Genomic DNA, 17,899 nt, shown 5'->3' on the forward strand with positions numbered 1-17,899 from the left:
TCCCCTTTTCCTCACAGGGTGCTCTGCATGTAGCCAACTCCCTCATCCAGGGAACCCTCTAGGTCGGCTCCATGGGGCCTTAGCCTCTACCAATGGCCTGCAGGGTAAGAGGAAGCACCGGACTTCCGTGGCAGCGGGAACGCAAGCCGACTTTCTCCTGCAGGTGTGGTGCCCTCGGCTAAGGGTTCCTGGAAGGGCTGCCAAGCAGATGGTTTCCCTAAGTGCAGCTCAGACAAGGGCAATGAGGCAGAGTTCCTTGACAAGTGGCACGTGAGAGAACAGTTTCCCTGGAGCTGTTGCCGTGCCGAGGAAATCTAGCTCTCCCCAAGGTGGTGTGCAGGGCGTTGCCCTACCCTCGGCATACACGGAGTGACTGACTGGGAAGGGCTGCCGGCCTGGATGCCGCTGAGCAGGCCAGGGGAGCCTCCCGGTATTCAGTGGTCTTGCACGGAATCGGGTGCAAACCGGAGGGCCCTGGGTGTCTTGAACGGCGCACTAGCAAGAAGAGAAAGCAGAACCGCGACCAAGGCCTCTTGGAAAGTGCTGCATGCCTCCGCTTCAGCAGGGCAATAACGCGACTTTCCTCGAGGCAGGGGCTGACGTTCGGTCTCCAGGTAGGTCTAGAGCAGAGCGGCATGAGCTCCCAACCAGGCCCTGGACGCACCGTGTTTTACGAGAGAGCACTCATTTTCTTCCCAGAGCCATGCCTACCGTGACGAGAGGCCCGTCCGAGAGGGTGTCTCTGCGTGTAACTCAAGGCCCGACGGAGGGAACTTTCAAACTGTGCCCTCAGGCCCGCACTTCAAGCCCGACAGGCGGGAAACGTCACCCGGGGCTTCAACAAGGCACAAACCACACAAGGTACACAACGGGCCCTTCCCTGGATCAGCGTGTTTACGCAGGGTGTTCTGAGTGGAGCAAGCGGCCTCAACCAAGGCAGGCTCCCTTTAGGCATGTAAGCGTCTGCCTCTTCCAAACGACCGATGTGTTGCCTGAAGAACTCTGCTTTAGCTGCCGCTGCAATGCAAGCTGACTTTCTCCGTGAGTAGAGCGACTTTCCAACCGAGGTGCCAGAAGGCGTTCTAAGCAGACTATTGCCTCAGTGCAGCTGAGAGAAGGTCAAAGGCGAAAACTTCCAGGGCACGGTGGACCGGCTGGAAACGCGTTCCTGATGCTGTTGGAGTGCCGAGGCATCGTAGCCGTCCCCTTTAAAAGCGCTGCTTGTAGCCCTTCCCTCGGCATACACAGTAGTCCCCTCTCTGAAGGGCCTAGGGGCCTGGGTGTGGCACAGCATGCTCACAGGGGCAGGGGCTTTTCGCAGGGAAAAGGGTGCACACCCAAAGCGCCTAGGCGTCCGGAGAAGGGCAGCACCGTTCAAATAAAGCACCAGAGTGACTAAGACCTCCAAGAGCTTGCTGTATGCTCCGTTCCTGCAGGGCGACTCAAAGCCTTTCTCGAGGCATGCCCTCTCGTGGACGTTCCCTGTAGTCCTACAGCCTGACAGGAGGAGCTCCCAGCACGGCTCCGGAAGCCCCCTGAGAATTGAGAGAAAAATTCCTTCTCTTCCCCGAGCCCCGCCTCCCACGCCCGGAGGCCCGTCAGAAACGGGGTTATTCGCCTAGCTCCAAAGCAGCATGAATGGAGCTTTCAAGATGGGAATTCAAGGCTTCTGCCCTCCGGCCCCCACTTCCAGGGAACACGTAGTCCACTCCCTTGGGATTTCTAGTGAGTGCACAGGGACCCTAGCCACGCGCTCGCTCCTGCCCTGAATCCCCTTTTCCTCACAGGGTGCTCTGCATGTAGCCAACTCCCTCATCCAGGGAACCCTCTAGGTCGGCTCCATGGGGCCTTAGCCTCTACCAATGGCCTGCAGGGTAAGAGGAAGCACCGGACTTCCGTGGCAGCGGGAACGCAAGCCGACTTTCTCCTGCAGGTGTGGTGCCCTCGGCTAAGGGTTCCTGGAAGGGCTGCCAAGCAGATGGTTTCCCTAAGTGCAGCTCAGACAAGGGCAATGAGGCAGAGTTCCTTGACAAGTGGCACGTGAGAGAACAGTTTCCCTGGAGCTGTTGCCGTGCCGAGGAAATCTAGCTCTCCCCAAGGTGGTGTGCAGGGCGTTGCCCTACCCTCGGCATACACGGAGTGACTGACTGGGAAGGGCTGCCGGCCTGGATGCCGCTGAGCAGGCCAGGGGAGCCTCCCGGTATTCAGTGGTCTTGCACGGAATCGGGTGCAAACCGGAGGGCCCTGGGTGTCTTGAACGGCGCACTAGCAAGAAGAGAAAGCAGAACCGCGACCAAGGCCTCTTGGAAAGTGCTGCATGCCTCCGCTTCAGCAGGGCAATAACGCGACTTTCCTCGAGGCAGGGGCTGACGTTCGGTCTCCAGGTAGGTCTAGAGCAGAGCGGCGTGAGCTCCCAACCAGGCCCTGGACGCACCGTGTTTTACGAGAGAGCACTCATTTTCTTCCCAGAGCCATGCCTACCGTGACGAGAGGCCCGTCCGAGAGGGTGTCTCTGCGTGTAACTCAAGGCCCGACGGAGGGAACTTTCAAACTGTGCCCTCAGGCCCGCACTTCAAGCCCGACAGGCGGGAAACGTCACCCGGGGCTTCAACAAGGCACAAACCACACAAGGTACACAACGGGCCCTTCCCTGGATCAGCGTGTTTACGCAGGGTGTTCTGAGTGGAGCAAGCGGCCTCAACCAAGGCAGGCTCCCTTTAGGCATGTAAGCGTCTGCCTCTTCCAAACGACCGATGTGTTGCCTGAAGAACTCTGCTTTAGCTGCCGCTGCAATGCAAGCTGACTTTCTCCGTGAGTAGAGCGACTTTCCAACCGAGGTGCCAGAAGGCGTTCTAAGCAGACTATTGCCTCAGTGCAGCTGAGAGAAGGTCAAAGGCGAAAACTTCCAGGGCACGGTGGACCGGCTGGAAACGCGTTCCTGATGCTGTTGGAGTGCCGAGGCATCGTAGCCGTCCCCTTTAAAAGCGCTGCTTGTAGCCCTTCCCTCGGCATACACAGTAGTCCCCTCTCTGAAGGGCCTAGGGGCCTGGGTGTGGCACAGCATGCTCACAGGGGCAGGGGCTTTTCGCAGGGAAAAGGGTGCACACCCAAAGCGCCTAGGCGTCCGGAGAAGGGCAGCACCGTTCAAATAAAGCACCAGAGTGACTAAGACCTCCAAGAGCTTGCTGTATGCTCCGTTCCTGCAGGGCGACTCAAAGCCTTTCTCGAGGCATGCCCTCTCGTGGACGTTCCCTGTAGTCCTACAGCCTGACAGGAGGAGCTCCCAGCACGGCTCCGGAAGCCCCCTGAGAATTGAGAGAAAAATTCCTTCTCTTCCCCGAGCCCCGCCTCCCACGCCCGGAGGCCCGTCAGAAACGGGGTTATTCGCCTAGCTCCAAAGCAGCATGAATGGAGCTTTCAAGATGGGAATTCAAGGCTTCTGCCCTCCGGCCCCCACTTCCAGGGAACACGTAGTCCACTCCCTTGGGATTTCTAGTGAGTGCACAGGGACCCTAGCCACGCGCTCGCTCCTGCCCTGAATCCCCTTTTCCTCACAGGGTGCTCTGCATGTAGCCAACTCCCTCATCCAGGGAACCCTCTAGGTCGGCTCCATGGGGCCTTAGCCTCTACCAATGGCCTGCAGGGTAAGAGGAAGCACCGGACTTCCGTGGCAGCGGGAACGCAAGCCGACTTTCTCCTGCAGGTGTGGTGCCCTCGGCTAAGGGTTCCTGGAAGGGCTGCCAAGCAGATGGTTTCCCTAAGTGCAGCTCAGACAAGGGCAATGAGGCAGAGTTCCTTGACAAGTGGCACGTGAGAGAACAGTTTCCCTGGAGCTGTTGCCGTGCCGAGGAAATCTAGCTCTCCCCAAGGTGGTGTGCAGGGCGTTGCCCTACCCTCGGCATACACGGAGTGACTGACTGGTAAGGGCCGCCGGCCTGGATGCCGCTGAGCAGGCCAGGGGAGCCTCCCGGTATTCAGTGGTCTTGCACGGAATCGGGTGCAAACCGGAGGGCCCTGGGTGTCTTGAACGGCGCACTAGCAAGAAGAGAAAGCAGAACCGCGACCAAGGCCTCTTGGAAAGTGCTGCATGCCTCCGCTTCAGCAGGGCAATAACGCGACTTTCCTCGAGGCAGGGGCTGACGTTCGGTCTCCAGGTAGGTCTAGAGCAGAGCGGCGTGAGCTCCCAACCAGGCCCTGGACGCACCGTGTTTTACGAGAGAGCACTCATTTTCTTCCCAGAGCCATGCCTACCGTGACGAGAGGCCCGTCCGAGAGGGTGTCTCTGCGTGTAACTCAAGGCCCGACGGAGGGAACTTTCAAACTCTGCCCTCAGGCCCGCACTTCAAGCCCGACAGGCGGGAAACGTCACCCGGGGCTTCAACAAGGCACAAACCACACAAGGTACACAACGGGCCCTTCCCTGGATCAGCGTGTTTACGCAGGGTGGTCTGAGTGGAGCAAGCGGCCTCAACCAAGGCAGGCTCCCTTTAGGCATGTAAGCGTCTGCCTCTTCCAAACGACCGATGTGTTGCCTGAAGAACTCTGCTTTAGCTGCCGCTGCAATGCAAGCTGACTTTCTCCGGGAGTAGAGCGACTTTCCAACCGAGGTGCCAGAAGGCGTTCTAAGCAGACTATTGCCTCAGTGCAGCTGAGAGAAGGTCAAAGGCGAAAACTTCCAGGGCACGGTGGACCGGCTGGAAACGCGTTCCTGATGCTGTTGGAGTGCCGAGGCATCGTAGCCGTCCCCTTTAAAAGCGCTGCTTGTAGCCCTTCCCTCGGCATACACAGTAGTCCCCTCTCTGAAGGGCCTAGGGGCCTGGGTGTGGCACAGCATGCTCACAGGGGCAGGGGCTTTTCGCAGGGAAAAGGGTGCACACCCAAAGCGCCTAGGCGTCCGGAGAAGGGCAGCACCGTTCAAATAAAGCACCAGAGTGACTAAGACCTCCAAGAGCTTGCTGTATGCTCCGTTCCTGCAGGGCGACTCAAAGCCTTTCTCGAGGCATGCCCTCTCGTGGACGTTCCCTGTAGTCCTACAGCCTGACAGGAGGAGCTCCCAGCACGGCTCCGGAAGCCCCCTGAGAATTGAGAGAAAAATTCCTTCTCTTCCCCGAGCCCCGCCTCCCACGCCCTGAGGCCCGTCAGAAACGGGGTTATTCGCCTAGCTCCAAAGCAGCATGAATGGAGCTTTCAAGATGGGAATTCAAGGCTTCTGCCCTCCGGCCCCCACTTCCAGGGAACACGTAGTCCACTCCCTTGGGATTTCTAGTGAGTGCACAGGGACCCTAGCCACGCGCTCGCTCCTGCCCTGAATCCCCTTTTCCTCACAGGGTGCTCTGCATGTAGCCAACTCCCTCATCCAGGGAACCCTCTAGGTCGGCTCCATGGGGCCTTAGCCTCTACCAATGGCCTGCAGGGTAAGAGGAAGCACCGGACTTCCGTGGCAGCGGGAACGCAAGCCGACTTTCTCCTGCAGGTGTGGTGCCCTCGGCTAAGGGTTCCTGGAAGGGCTGCCAAGCAGATGGTTTCCCTAAGTGCAGCTCAGACAAGGGCAATGAGGCAGAGTTCCTTGACAAGTGGCACGTGAGAGAACAGTTTCCCTGGAGCTGTTGCCGTGCCGAGGAAATCTAGCTCTCCCCAAGGTGGTGTGCAGGGCGTTGCCCTACCCTCGGCATACACGGAGTGACTGACTGGGAAGGGCTGCCGGCCTGGATGCCGCTGAGCAGGCCAGGGGAGCCTCCCGGTATTCAGTGGTCTTGCACGGAATCGGGTGCAAACCGGAGGGCCCTGGGTGTCTTGAACGGCGCACTAGCAAGAAGAGAAAGCAGAACCGCGACCAAGGCCTCTTGGAAAGTGCTGCATGCCTCCGCTTCAGCAGGGCAATAACGCGACTTTCCTCGAGGCAGGGGCTGACGTTCGGTCTCCAGGTAGGTCTAGAGCAGAGCGGCGTGAGCTCCCAACCAGGCCCTGGACGCACCGTGTTTTACGAGAGAGCACTCATTTTCTTCCCAGAGCCATGCCTACCGTGACGAGAGGCCCGTCCGAGAGGGTGTCTCTGCGTGTAACTCAAGGCCCGACGGAGGGAACTTTCAAACTGTGCCCTCAGGCCCGCACTTCAAGCCCGACAGGCGGGACACGTCACCCAGGGCTTCAACAAGGCACAAACCACACAAGGTACACAACGGGCCCTTCCCTGGATCAGCGTGTTTACGCAGGGTGTTCTGAGTGGAGCAAGCGGCCTCAACCAAGGCAGGCTCCCTTTAGGCATGTAAGCGTCTGCCTCTTCCAAACGACCGATGTGTTGCCTGAAGAACTCTGCTTTAGCTGCCGCTGCAATGCAAGCTGACTTTCTCCGTGAGTAGAGCGACTTTCCAACCGAGGTGCCAGAAGGCGTTCTAAGCAGACTATTGCCTCAGTGCAGCTGAGAGAAGGTCAAAGGCGAAAACTTCCAGGGCACGGTGGACCGGCTGGAAACGCGTTCCTGATGCTGTTGGAGTGCCGAGGCATCGTAGCCGTCCCCTTTAAAAGCGCTGCTTGTAGCCCTTCCCTCGGCATACACAGTAGTCCCCTCTCTGAAGGGCCTAGGGGCCTGGGTGTGGCACAGCATGCTCACAGGGGCAGGGGCTTTTCGCAGGGAAAAGGGTGCACACCCAAAGCGCCTAGGCGTCCGGAGAAGGGCAGCACCGTTCAAATAAAGCACCAGAGTGACTAAGACCTCCAAGAGCTTGCTGTATGCTCCGTTCCTGCAGGGCGACTCAAAGCCTTTCTCGAGGCATGCCCTCTCGTGGACGTTCCCTGTAGTCCTACAGCCTGACAGGAGGAGCTCCCAGCACGGCTCCGGAAGCCCCCTGAGAATTGAGAGAAAAATTCCTTCTCTTCCCCGAGCCCCGCCTCCCACGCCCGGAGGCCCGTCAGAAACGGGGTTATTCGCCTAGCTCCAAAGCAGCATGAATGGAGCTTTCAAGATGGGAATTCAAGGCTTCTGCCCTCCGGCCCCCACTTCCAGGGAACACGTAGTCCACTCCCTTGGGATTTCTAGTGAGTGCACAGGGACCCTAGCCACGCGCTCGCTCCTGCCCTGAATCCCCTTTTCCTCACAGGGTGCTCTGCATGTAGCCAACTCCCTCATCCAGGGAACCCTCTAGGTCGGCTCCATGGGGCCTTAGCCTCTACCAATGGCCTGCAGGGTAAGAGGAAGCACCGGACTTCCGTGGCAGCGGGAACGCAAGCCGACTTTCTCCTGCAGGTGTGGTGCCCTCGGCTAAGGGTTCCTGGAAGGGCTGCCAAGCAGATGGTTTCCCTAAGTGCAGCTCAGACAAGGGCAATGAGGCAGAGTTCCTTGACAAGTGGCACGTGAGAGAACAGTTTCCCTGGAGCTGTTGCCGTGCCGAGGAAATCTAGCTCTCCCCAAGGTGGTGTGCAGGGCGTTGCCCTACCCTCGGCATACACGGAGTGACTGACTGGGAAGGGCTGCCGGCCTGGATGCCGCTGAGCAGGCCAGGGGAGCCTCCCGGTATTCAGTGGTCTTGCACGGAATCGGGTGCAAACCGGAGGGCCCTGGGTGTCTTGAACGGCGCACTAGCAAGAAGAGAAAGCAGAACCGCGACCAAGGCCTCTTGGAAAGTGCTGCATGCCTCCGCTTCAGCAGGGCAATAACGCGACTTTCCTCGAGGCAGGGGCTGACGTTCGGTCTCCAGGTAGGTCTAGAGCAGAGCGGCATGAGCTCCCAACCAGGCCCTGGACGCACCGTGTTTTACGAGAGAGCACTCATTTTCTTCCCAGAGCCATGCCTACCGTGACGAGAGGCCCGTCCGAGAGGGTGTCTCTGCGTGTAACTCAAGGCCCGATGGAGGGAACTTTCAAACTGTGCCCTCAGGCCCGCACTTCAAGCCCGACAGGCGGGAAACGTCACCCGGGGCTTCAACAAGGCACAAACCACACAAGGTACACAACGGGCCCTTCCCTGGATCAGCGTGTTTACGCAGGGTGTTCTGAGTGGAGCAAGCGGCCTCAACCAAGGCAGGCTCCCTTTAGGCATGTAAGCGTCTGCCTCTTCCAAACGACCGATGTGTTGCCTGAAGAACTCTGCTTTAGCTGCCGCTGCAATGCAAGCTGACTTTCTCCGTGAGTAGAGCGACTTTCCAACCGAGGTGCCAGAAGGCGTTCTAAGCAGACTATTGCCTCAGTGCAGCTGAGAGAAGGTCAAAGGCGAAAACTTCCAGGGCACGGTGGACCGGCTGGAAACGCGTTCCTGATGCTGTTGGAGTGCCGAGGCATCGTAGCCGTCCCCTTTAAAAGCGCTGCTTGTAGCCCTTCCCTCGGCATACACAGTAGTCCCCTCTCTGAAGGGCCTAGGGGCCTGGGTGTGGCACAGCATGCTCACAGGGGCAGGGGCTTTTCGCAGGGAAAAGGGTGCACACCCAAAGCGCCTAGGCGTCCGGAGAAGGGCAGCACCGTTCAAATAAAGCACCAGAGTGACTAAGACCTCCAAGAGCTTGCTGTATGCTCCGTTCCTGCAGGGCGACTCAAAGCCTTTCTCGAGGCATGCCCTCTCGTGGACGTTCCCTGTAGTCCTACAGCCTGACAGGAGGAGCTCCCAGCACGGCTCCGGAAGCCCCCTGAGAATTGAGAGAAAAATTCCTTCTCTTCCCCGAGCCCCGCCTCCCACGCCCGGAGGCCCGTCAGAAACGGGGTTATTCGCCTAGCTCCAAAGCAGCATGAATGGAGCTTTCAAGATGGGAATTCAAGGCTTCTGCCCTCCGGCCCCCACTTCCAGGGAACACGTAGTCCACTCCCTTGGGATTTCTAGTGAGTGCACAGGGACCCTAGCCACGCGCTCGCTCCTGCCCTGAATCCCCTTTTCCTCACAGGGTGCTCTGCATGTAGCCAACTCCCTCATCCAGGGAACCCTCTAGGTCGGCTCCATGGGGCCTTAGCCTCTACCAATGGCCTGCAGGGTAAGAGGAAGCACCGGACTTCCGTGGCAGCGGGAACGCAAGCCGACTTTCTCCTGCAGGTGTGGTGCCCTCGGCTAAGGGTTCCTGGAAGGGCTGCCAAGCAGATGGTTTCCCTAAGTGCAGCTCAGACAAGGGCAATGAGGCAGAGTTCCTTGACAAGTGGCACGTGAGAGAACAGTTTCCCTGGAGCTGTTGCCGTGCCGAGGAAATCTAGCTCTCCCCAAGGTGGTGTGCAGGGCGTTGCCCTACCCTCGGCATACACGGAGTGACTGACTGGGAAGGGCCGCCGGCCTGGATGCCGCTGAGCAGGCCAGGGGAGCCTCCCGGTATTCAGTGGTCTTGCACGGAATCGGGTGCAAACCGGAGGGCCCTGGGTGTCTTGAACGGCGCACTAGCAAGAAGAGAAAGCAGAACCGCGACCAAGGCCTCTTGGAAAGTGCTGCATGCCTCCGCTTCAGCAGGGCAATAACGCGACTTTCCTCGAGGCAGGGGCTGACGTTCGGTCTCCAGGTAGGTCTAGAGCAGAGCGGCGTGAGCTCCCAACCAGGCCCTGGACGCACCGTGTTTTACGAGAGAGCACTCATTTTCTTCCCAGAGCCATGCCTACCGTGACGAGAGGCCCGTCCGAGAGGGTGTCTCTGCGTGTAACTCAAGGCCCGACGGAGGGAACTTTCAAACTCTGCCCTCAGGCCCGCACTTCAAGCCCGACAGGCGGGAAACGTCACCCGGGGCTTCAACAAGGCACAAACCACACAAGGTACACAACGGGCCCTTCCCTGGATCAGCGTGTTTACGCAGGGTGGTCTGAGTGGAGCAAGCGGCCTCAACCAAGGCAGGCTCCCTTTAGGCATGTAAGCGTCTGCCTCTTCCAAACGACCGATGTGTTGCCTGAAGAACTCTGCTTTAGCTGCCGCTGCAATGCAAGCTGACTTTCTCCGGGAGTAGAGCGACTTTCCAACCGAGGTGCCAGAAGGCGTTCTAAGCAGACTATTGCCTCAGTGCAGCTGAGAGAAGGTCAAAGGCGAAAACTTCCAGGGCACGGTGGACCGGCTGGAAACGCGTTCCTGATGCTGTTGGAGTGCCGAGGCATCGTAGCCGTCCCCTTTAAAAGCGCTGCTTGTAGCCCTTCCCTCGGCATACACAGTAGTCCCCTCTCTGAAGGGCCTAGGGGCCTGGGTGTGGCACAGCATGCTCACAGGGGCAGGGGCTTTTCGCAGGGAAAAGGGTGCACACCCAAAGCGCCTAGGCGTCCGGAGAAGGGCAGCACCGTTCAAATAAAGCACCAGAGTGACTAAGACCTCCAAGAGCTTGCTGTATGCTCCGTTCCTGCAGGGCGACTCAAAGCCTTTCTCGAGGCATGCCCTCTCGTGGACGTTCCCTGTAGTCCTACAGCCTGACAGGAGGAGCTCCCAGCACGGCTCCGGAAGCCCCCTGAGAATTGAGAGAAAAATTCCTTCTCTTCCCCGAGCCCCGCCTCCCACGCCCTGAGGCCCGTCAGAAACGGGGTTATTCGCCTAGCTCCAAAGCAGCATGAATGGAGCTTTCAAGATGGGAATTCAAGGCTTCTGCCCTCCGGCCCCCACTTCCAGGGAACACGTAGTCCACTCCCTTGGGATTTCTAGTGAGTGCACAGGGACCCTAGCCACGCGCTCGCTCCTGCCCTGAATCCCCTTTTCCTCACAGGGTGCTCTGCATGTAGCCAACTCCCTCATCCAGGGAACCCTCTAGGTCGGCTCCATGGGGCCTTAGCCTCTACCAATGGCCTGCAGGGTAAGAGGAAGCACCGGACTTCCGTGGCAGCGGGAACGCAAGCCGACTTTCTCCTGCAGGTGTGGTGCCCTCGGCTAAGGGTTCCTGGAAGGGCTGCCAAGCAGATGGTTTCCCTAAGTGCAGCTCAGACAAGGGCAATGAGGCAGAGTTCCTTGACAAGTGGCACGTGAGAGAACAGTTTCCCTGGAGCTGTTGCCGTGCCGAGGAAATCTAGCTCTCCCCAAGGTGGTGTGCAGGGCGTTGCCCTACCCTCGGCATACACGGAGTGACTGACTGGGAAGGGCTGCCGGCCTGGATGCCGCTGAGCAGGCCAGGGGAGCCTCCCGGTATTCAGTGGTCTTGCACGGAATCGGGTGCAAACCGGAGGGCCCTGGGTGTCTTGAACGGCGCACTAGCAAGAAGAGAAAGCAGAACCGCGACCAAGGCCTCTTGGAAAGTGCTGCATGCCTCCGCTTCAGCAGGGCAATAACGCGACTTTCCTCGAGGCAGGGGCTGACGTTCGGTCTCCAGGTAGGTCTAGAGCAGAGCGGCGTGAGCTCCCAACCAGGCCCTGGACGCACCGTGTTTTACGAGAGAGCACTCATTTTCTTCCCAGAGCCATGCCTACCGTGACGAGAGGCCCGTCCGAGAGGGTGTCTCTGCGTGTAACTCAAGGCCCGACGGAGGGAACTTTCAAACTGTGCCCTCAGGCCCGCACTTCAAGCCCGACAGGCGGGACACGTCACCCAGGGCTTCAACAAGGCACAAACCACACAAGGTACACAACGGGCCCTTCCCTGGATCAGCGTGTTTACGCAGGGTGTTCTGAGTGGAGCAAGCGGCCTCAACCAAGGCAGGCTCCCTTTAGGCATGTAAGCGTCTGCCTCTTCCAAACGACCGATGTGTTGCCTGAAGAACTCTGCTTTAGCTGCCGCTGCAATGCAAGCTGACTTTCTCCGGGAGTAGAGCGACTTTCCAACCGAGGTGCCAGAAGGCGTTCTAAGCAGACTATTGCCTCAGTGCAGCTGAGAGAAGGTCAAAGGCGAAAACTTCCAGGGCACGGTGGACCGGCTGGAAACGCGTTCCTGATGCTGTTGGAGTGCCGAGGCATCGTAGCCGTCCCCTTTAAAAGCGCTGCTTGTAGCCCTTCCCTCGGCATACACAGTAGTCCCCTCTCTGAAGGGCCTAGGGGCCTGGGTGTGGCACAGCATGCTCACAGGGGCAGGGGCTTTTCGCAGGGAAAAGGGTGCACACCCAAAGCGCCTAGGCGTCCGGAGAAGGGCAGCACCGTTCAAATAAAGCACCAGAGTGACTAAGACCTCCAAGAGCTTGCTGTATGCTCCGTTCCTGCAGGGCGACTCAAAGCCTTTCTCGAGGCATGCCCTCTCGTGGACGTTCCCTGTAGTCCTACAGCCTGACAGGAGGAGCTCCCAGCACGGCTCCGGAAGCCCCCTGAGAATTGAGAGAAAAATTCCTTCTCTTCCCCGAGCCCCGCCTCCCACGCCCTGAGGCCCGTCAGAAACGGGGTTATTCGCCTAGCTCCAAAGCAGCATGAATGGAGCTTTCAAGATGGGAATTCAAGGCTTCTGCCCTCCGGCCCCCACTTCCAGGGAACACGTAGTCCACTCCCTTGGGATTTCTAGTGAGTGCACAGGGACCCTAGCCACGCGCTCGCTCCTGCCCTGAATCCCCTTTTCCTCACAGGGTGCTCTGCATGTAGCCAACTCCCTCATCCAGGGAACCCTCTAGGTCGGCTCCATGGGGCCTTAGCCTCTACCAATGGCCTGCAGGGTAAGAGGAAGCACCGGACTTCCGTGGCAGCGGGAACGCAAGCCGACTTTCTCCTGCAGGTGTGGTGCCCTCGGCTAAGGGTTCCTGGAAGGGCTGCCAAGCAGATGGTTTCCCTAAGTGCAGCTCAGACAAGGGCAATGAGGCAGAGTTCCTTGACAAGTGGCACGTGAGAGAACAGTTTCCCTGGAGCTGTTGCCGTGCCGAGGAAATCTAGCTCTCCCCAAGGTGGTGTGCAGGGCGTTGCCCTACCCTCGGCATACACGGAGTGACTGACTGGGAAGGGCCGCCGGCCTGGATGCCGCTGAGCAGGCCAGGGGAGCCTCCCGGTATTCAGTGGTCTTGCACGGAATCGGGTGCAAACCGGAGGGCCCTGGGTGTCTTGAACGGCGCACTAGCAAGAAGAGAAAGCAGAACCGCGACCAAGGCCTCTTGGAAAGTGCTGCATGCCTCCGCTTCAGCAGGGCAATAACGCGACTTTCCTCGAGGCAGGGGCTGACGTTCGGTCTCCAGGTAGGTCTAGAGCAGAGCGGCGTGAGCTCCCAACCAGGCCCTGGACGCACCGTGTTTTACGAGAGAGCACTCATTTTCTTCCCAGAGCCATGCCTACCGTGACGAGAGGCCCGTCCGAGAGGGTGTCTCTGCGTGTAACTCAAGGCCCGACGGAGGGAACTTTCAAACTGTGCCCTCAGGCCCGCACTTCAAGCCCGACAGGCGGGACACGTCACCCGGGGCTTCAACAAGGCACAAACCACACAAGGTACACAACGGGCCCTTCCCTGGATCAGCGTGTTTACGCAGGGTGTTCTGAGTGGAGCAAGCGGCCTCAACCAAGGCAGGCTCCCTTTAGGCATGTAAGCGTCTGCCTCTTCCAAACGACCGATGTGTTGCCTGAAGAACTCTGCTTTAGCTGCCGCTGCAATGCAAGCTGACTTTCTCCGGGAGTAGAGCGACTTTCCAACCGAGGTGCCAGAAGGCGTTCTAAGCAGACTATTGCCTCAGTGCAGCTGAGAGAAGGTCAAAGGCGAAAACTTCCAGGGCACGGTGGACCGGCTGGAAACGCGTTCCTGATGCTGTTGGAGTGCCGAGGCATCGTAGCCGTCCCCTTTAAAAGCGCTGCTTGTAGCCCTTCCCTCGGCATACACAGTAGTCCCCTCTCTGAAGGGCCTAGGGGCCTGGGTGTGGCACAGCATGCTCACAGGGGCAGGGGCTTTTCGCAGGGAAAAGGGTGCACACCCAAAGCGCCTAGGCGTCCGGAGAAGGGCAGCACCGTTCAAATAAAGCACCAGAGTGACTAAGACCTCCAAGAGCTTGCTGTATGCTCCGTTCCTGCAGGGCGACTCAAAGCCTTTCTCGAGGCATGCCCTCTCGTGGACGTTCCCTGTAGTCCTACAGCCTGACAGGAGGAGCTCCCAGCACGGCTCCGGAAGCCCCCTGAGAATTGAGAGAAAAATTCCTTCTCTTCCCCGAGCCCCGCCTCCCACGCCCTGAGGCCCGTCAGAAACGGGGTTATTCGCCTAGCTCCAAAGCAGCATGAATGGAGCTTTCAAGATGGGAATTCAAGGCTTCTGCCCTCCGGCCCCCACTTCCAGGGAACACGTAGTCCACTCCCTTGGGATTTCTAGTGAGTGCACAGGGACCCTAGCCACGCGCTCGCTCCTGCCCTGAATCCCCTTTTCCTCACAGGGTGCTCTGCATGTAGCCAACTCCCTCATCCAGGGAACCCTCTAGGTCGGCTCCATGGGGCCTTAGCCTCTACCAATGGCCTGCAGGGTAAGAGGAAGCACCGGACTTCCGTGGCAGCGGGGACGCAAGCCGACTTTCTCCTGCAGGTGTGGTGCCCTCGGCTAAGGGTTCCTGGAAGGGCTGCCAAGCAGATGGTTTCCCTAAGTGCAGCTCAGACAAGGGCAATGAGGCAGAGTTCCTTGACAAGTGGCACGTGAGAGAACAGTTTCCCTGGAGCTGTTGCCGTGCCGAGGAAATCTAGCTCTCCCCAAGGTGGTGTGCAGGGCGTTGCCCTACCCTCGGCATACACGGAGTGACTGACTGGGAAGGGCCGCCGGCCTGGATGCCGCTGAGCAGGCCAGGGGAGCCTCCCGGTATTCAGTGGTCTTGCACGGAATCGGGTGCAAACCGGAGGGCCCTGGGTGTCTTGAACGGCGCACTAGCAAGAAGAGAAAGCAGAACCGCGACCAAGGCCTCTTGGAAAGTGCTGCATGCCTCCGCTTCAGCAGGGCAATAACGCGACTTTCCTCGAGGCAGGGGCTGACGTTCGGTCTCCAGGTAGGTCTAGAGCAGAGCGGCGTGAGCTCCCAACCAGGCCCTGGACGCACCGTGTTTTACGAGAGAGCACTCATTTTCTTCCCAGAGCCATGCCTACCGTGACGAGAGGCCCGTCCGAGAGGGTGTCTCTGCGTGTAACTCAAGGCCCGACGGAGGGAACTTTCAAACTGTGCCCTCAGGCCCGCACTTCAAGCCCGACAGGCGGGACACGTCACCCGGGGCTTCAACAAGGCACAAACCACACAAGGTACACAACGGGCCCTTCCCTGGATCAGCGTGTTTACGCAGGGTGTTCTGAGTGGAGCAAGCGGCCTCAACCAAGGCAGGCTCCCTTTAGGCATGTAAGCGTCTGCCTCTTCCAAACGACCGATGTGTTGCCTGAAGAACTCTGCTTTAGCTGCCGCTGCAATGCAAGCTGACTTTCTCCGGGAGTAGAGCGACTTTCCAACCGAGGTGCCAGAAGGCGTTCTAAGCAGACTATTGCCTCAGTGCAGCTGAGAGAAGGTCAAAGGCGAAAACTTCCAGGGCACGGTGGACCGGCTGGAAACGCGTTCCTGATGCTGTTGGAGTGCCGAGGCATCGTAGCCGTCCCCTTTAAAAGCGCTGCTTGTAGCCCTTCCCTCGGCATACACAGTAGTCCCCTCTCTGAAGGGCCTAGGGGCCTGGGTGTGGCACAGCATGCTCACAGGGGCAGGGGCTTTTCGCAGGGAAAAGGGTGCACACCCAAAGCGCCTAGGCGTCCGGAGAAGGGCAGCACCGTTCAAATAAAGCACCAGAGTGACTAAGACCTCCAAGAGCTTGCTGTATGCTCCGTTCCTGCAGGGCGACTCAAAGCCTTTCTCGAGGCATGCCCTCTCGTGGACGTTCCCTGTAGTCCTACAGCCTGACAGGAGGAGCTCCCAGCACGGCTCCGGAAGCCCCCTGAGAATTGAGAGAAAAATTCCTTCTCTTCCCCGAGCCCCGCCTCCCACGCCCTGAGGCCCGTCAGAAACGGGGTTATTCGCCTAGCTCCAAAGCAGCATGAATGGAGCTTTCAAGATGGGAATTCAAGGCTTCTGCCCTCCGGCCCCCACTTCCAGGGAACACGTAGTCCACTCCCTTGGGATTTCTAGTGAGTGCACAGGGACCCTAGCCACGCGCTCGCTCCTGCCCTGAATCCCCTTTTCCTCACAGGGTGCTCTGCATGTAGCCAACTCCCTCATCCAGGGAACCCTCTAGGTCGGCTCCATGGGGCCTTAGCCTCTACCAATGGCCTGCAGGGTAAGAGGAAGCACCGGACTTCCGTGGCAGCGGGAACGCAAGCCGACTTTCTCCTGCAGGTGTGGTGCCCTCGGCTAAGGGTTCCTGGAAGGGCTGCCAAGCAGATGGTTTCCCTAAGTGCAGCTCAGACAAGGGCAATGAGGCAGAGTTCCTTGACAAGTGGCACGTGAGAGAACAGTTTCCCTGGAGCTGTTGCCGTGCCGAGGAAATCTAGCTCTCCCCAAGGTGGTGTGCAGGGCGTTGCCCTACCCTCGGCATACACGGAGTGACTGACTGGGAAGGGCCGCCGGCCTGGATGCCGCTGAGCAGGCCAGGGGAGCCTCCCGGTATTCAGTGGTCTTGCACGGAATCGGGTGCAAACCGGAGGGCCCTGGGTGTCTTGAACGGCGCACTAGCAAGAAGAGAAAGCAGAACCGCGACCAAGGCCTCTTGGAAAGTGCTGCATGCCTCCGCTTCAGCAGGGCAATAACGCGACTTTCCTCGAGGCAGGGGCTGACGTTCGGTCTCCAGGTAGGTCTAGAGCAGAGCGGCGTGAGCTCGCAACCAGGCCCTGGACGCACCGTGTTTTACGAGAGAGCACTCATTTTCTTCCCAGAGCCATGCCTACCGTGACGAGAGGCCCGTCCGAGAGGGTGTCTCTGCGTGTAACTCAAGGCCCGACGGAGGGAACTTTCAAACTGTGCCCTCAGGCCCGCACTTCAAGCCCGACAGGCGGGAAACGTCACCCGGGGCTTCAACAAGGCACAAACCACACAAGGTACACAACGGGCCCTTCCCTGGATCAGCGTGTTTACGCAGGGTGTTCTGAGTGGAGCAAGCGGCCTCAACCAAGGCAGGCTCCCTTTAGGCATGTAAGCGTCTGCCTCTTCCAAACGACCGATGTGTTGCCTGAAGAACTCTGCTTTAGCTGCCGCTGCAATGCAAGCTGACTTTCTCCGGGAGTAGAGCGACTTTCCAACCGAGGTGCCAGAAGGCGTTCTAAGCAGACTATTGCCTCAGTGCAGCTGAGAGAAGGTCAAAGGCGAAAACTTCCAGGGCACGGTGGACCGGCTGGAAACGCGTTCCTGATGCTGTTGGAGTGCCGAGGCATCGTAGCCGTCCCCTTTAAAAGCGCTGCTTGTAGCCCTTCCCTCGGCATACACAGTAGTCCCCTCTCTGAAGGGCCTAGGGGCCTGGGTGTGGCACAGCATGCTCACAGGGGCAGGGGCTTTTCGCAGGGAAAAGGGTGCACACCCAAAGCGCCTAGGCGTCCGGAGAAGGGCAGCACCGTTCAAATAAAGCACCAGAGTGACTAAGACCTCCAAGAGCTTGCTGTATGCTCCGTTCCTGCAGGGCGACTCAAAGCCTTTCTCGAGGCATGCCCTCTCGTGGACGTTCCCTGTAGTCCTACAGCCTGACAGGAGGAGCTCCCAGCACGGCTCCGGAAGCCCCCTGAGAATTGAGAGAAAAATTCCTTCTCTTCCCCGAGCCCCGCCTCCCACGCCCTGAGGCCCGTCAGAAACGGGGTTATTCGCCTAGCTCCAAAGCAGCATGAATGGAGCTTTCAAGATGGGAATTCAAGGCTTCTGCCCTCCGGCCCCCACTTCCAGGGAACACGTAGTCCACTCCCTTGGGATTTCTAGTGAGTGCACAGGGACCCTAGCCACGCGCTCGCTCCTGCCCTGAATCCCCTTTTCCTCACAGGGTGCTCTGCATGTAGCCAACTCCCTCATCCAGGGAACCCTCTAGGTCGGCTCCATGGGGCCTTAGCCTCTACCAATGGCCTGCAGGGTAAGAGGAAGCACCGGACTTCCGTGGCAGCGGGAACGCAAGCCGACTTTCTCCTGCAGGTGTGGTGCCCTCGGCTAAGGGTTCCTGGAAGGGCT

This window comes from Mesoplodon densirostris, chromosome 14 (assembly GCF_025265405.1).
Source record: "Mesoplodon densirostris isolate mMesDen1 chromosome 14, mMesDen1 primary haplotype, whole genome shotgun sequence".
Lineage (NCBI taxonomy): Eukaryota > Metazoa > Chordata > Mammalia > Artiodactyla > Ziphiidae > Mesoplodon > Mesoplodon densirostris.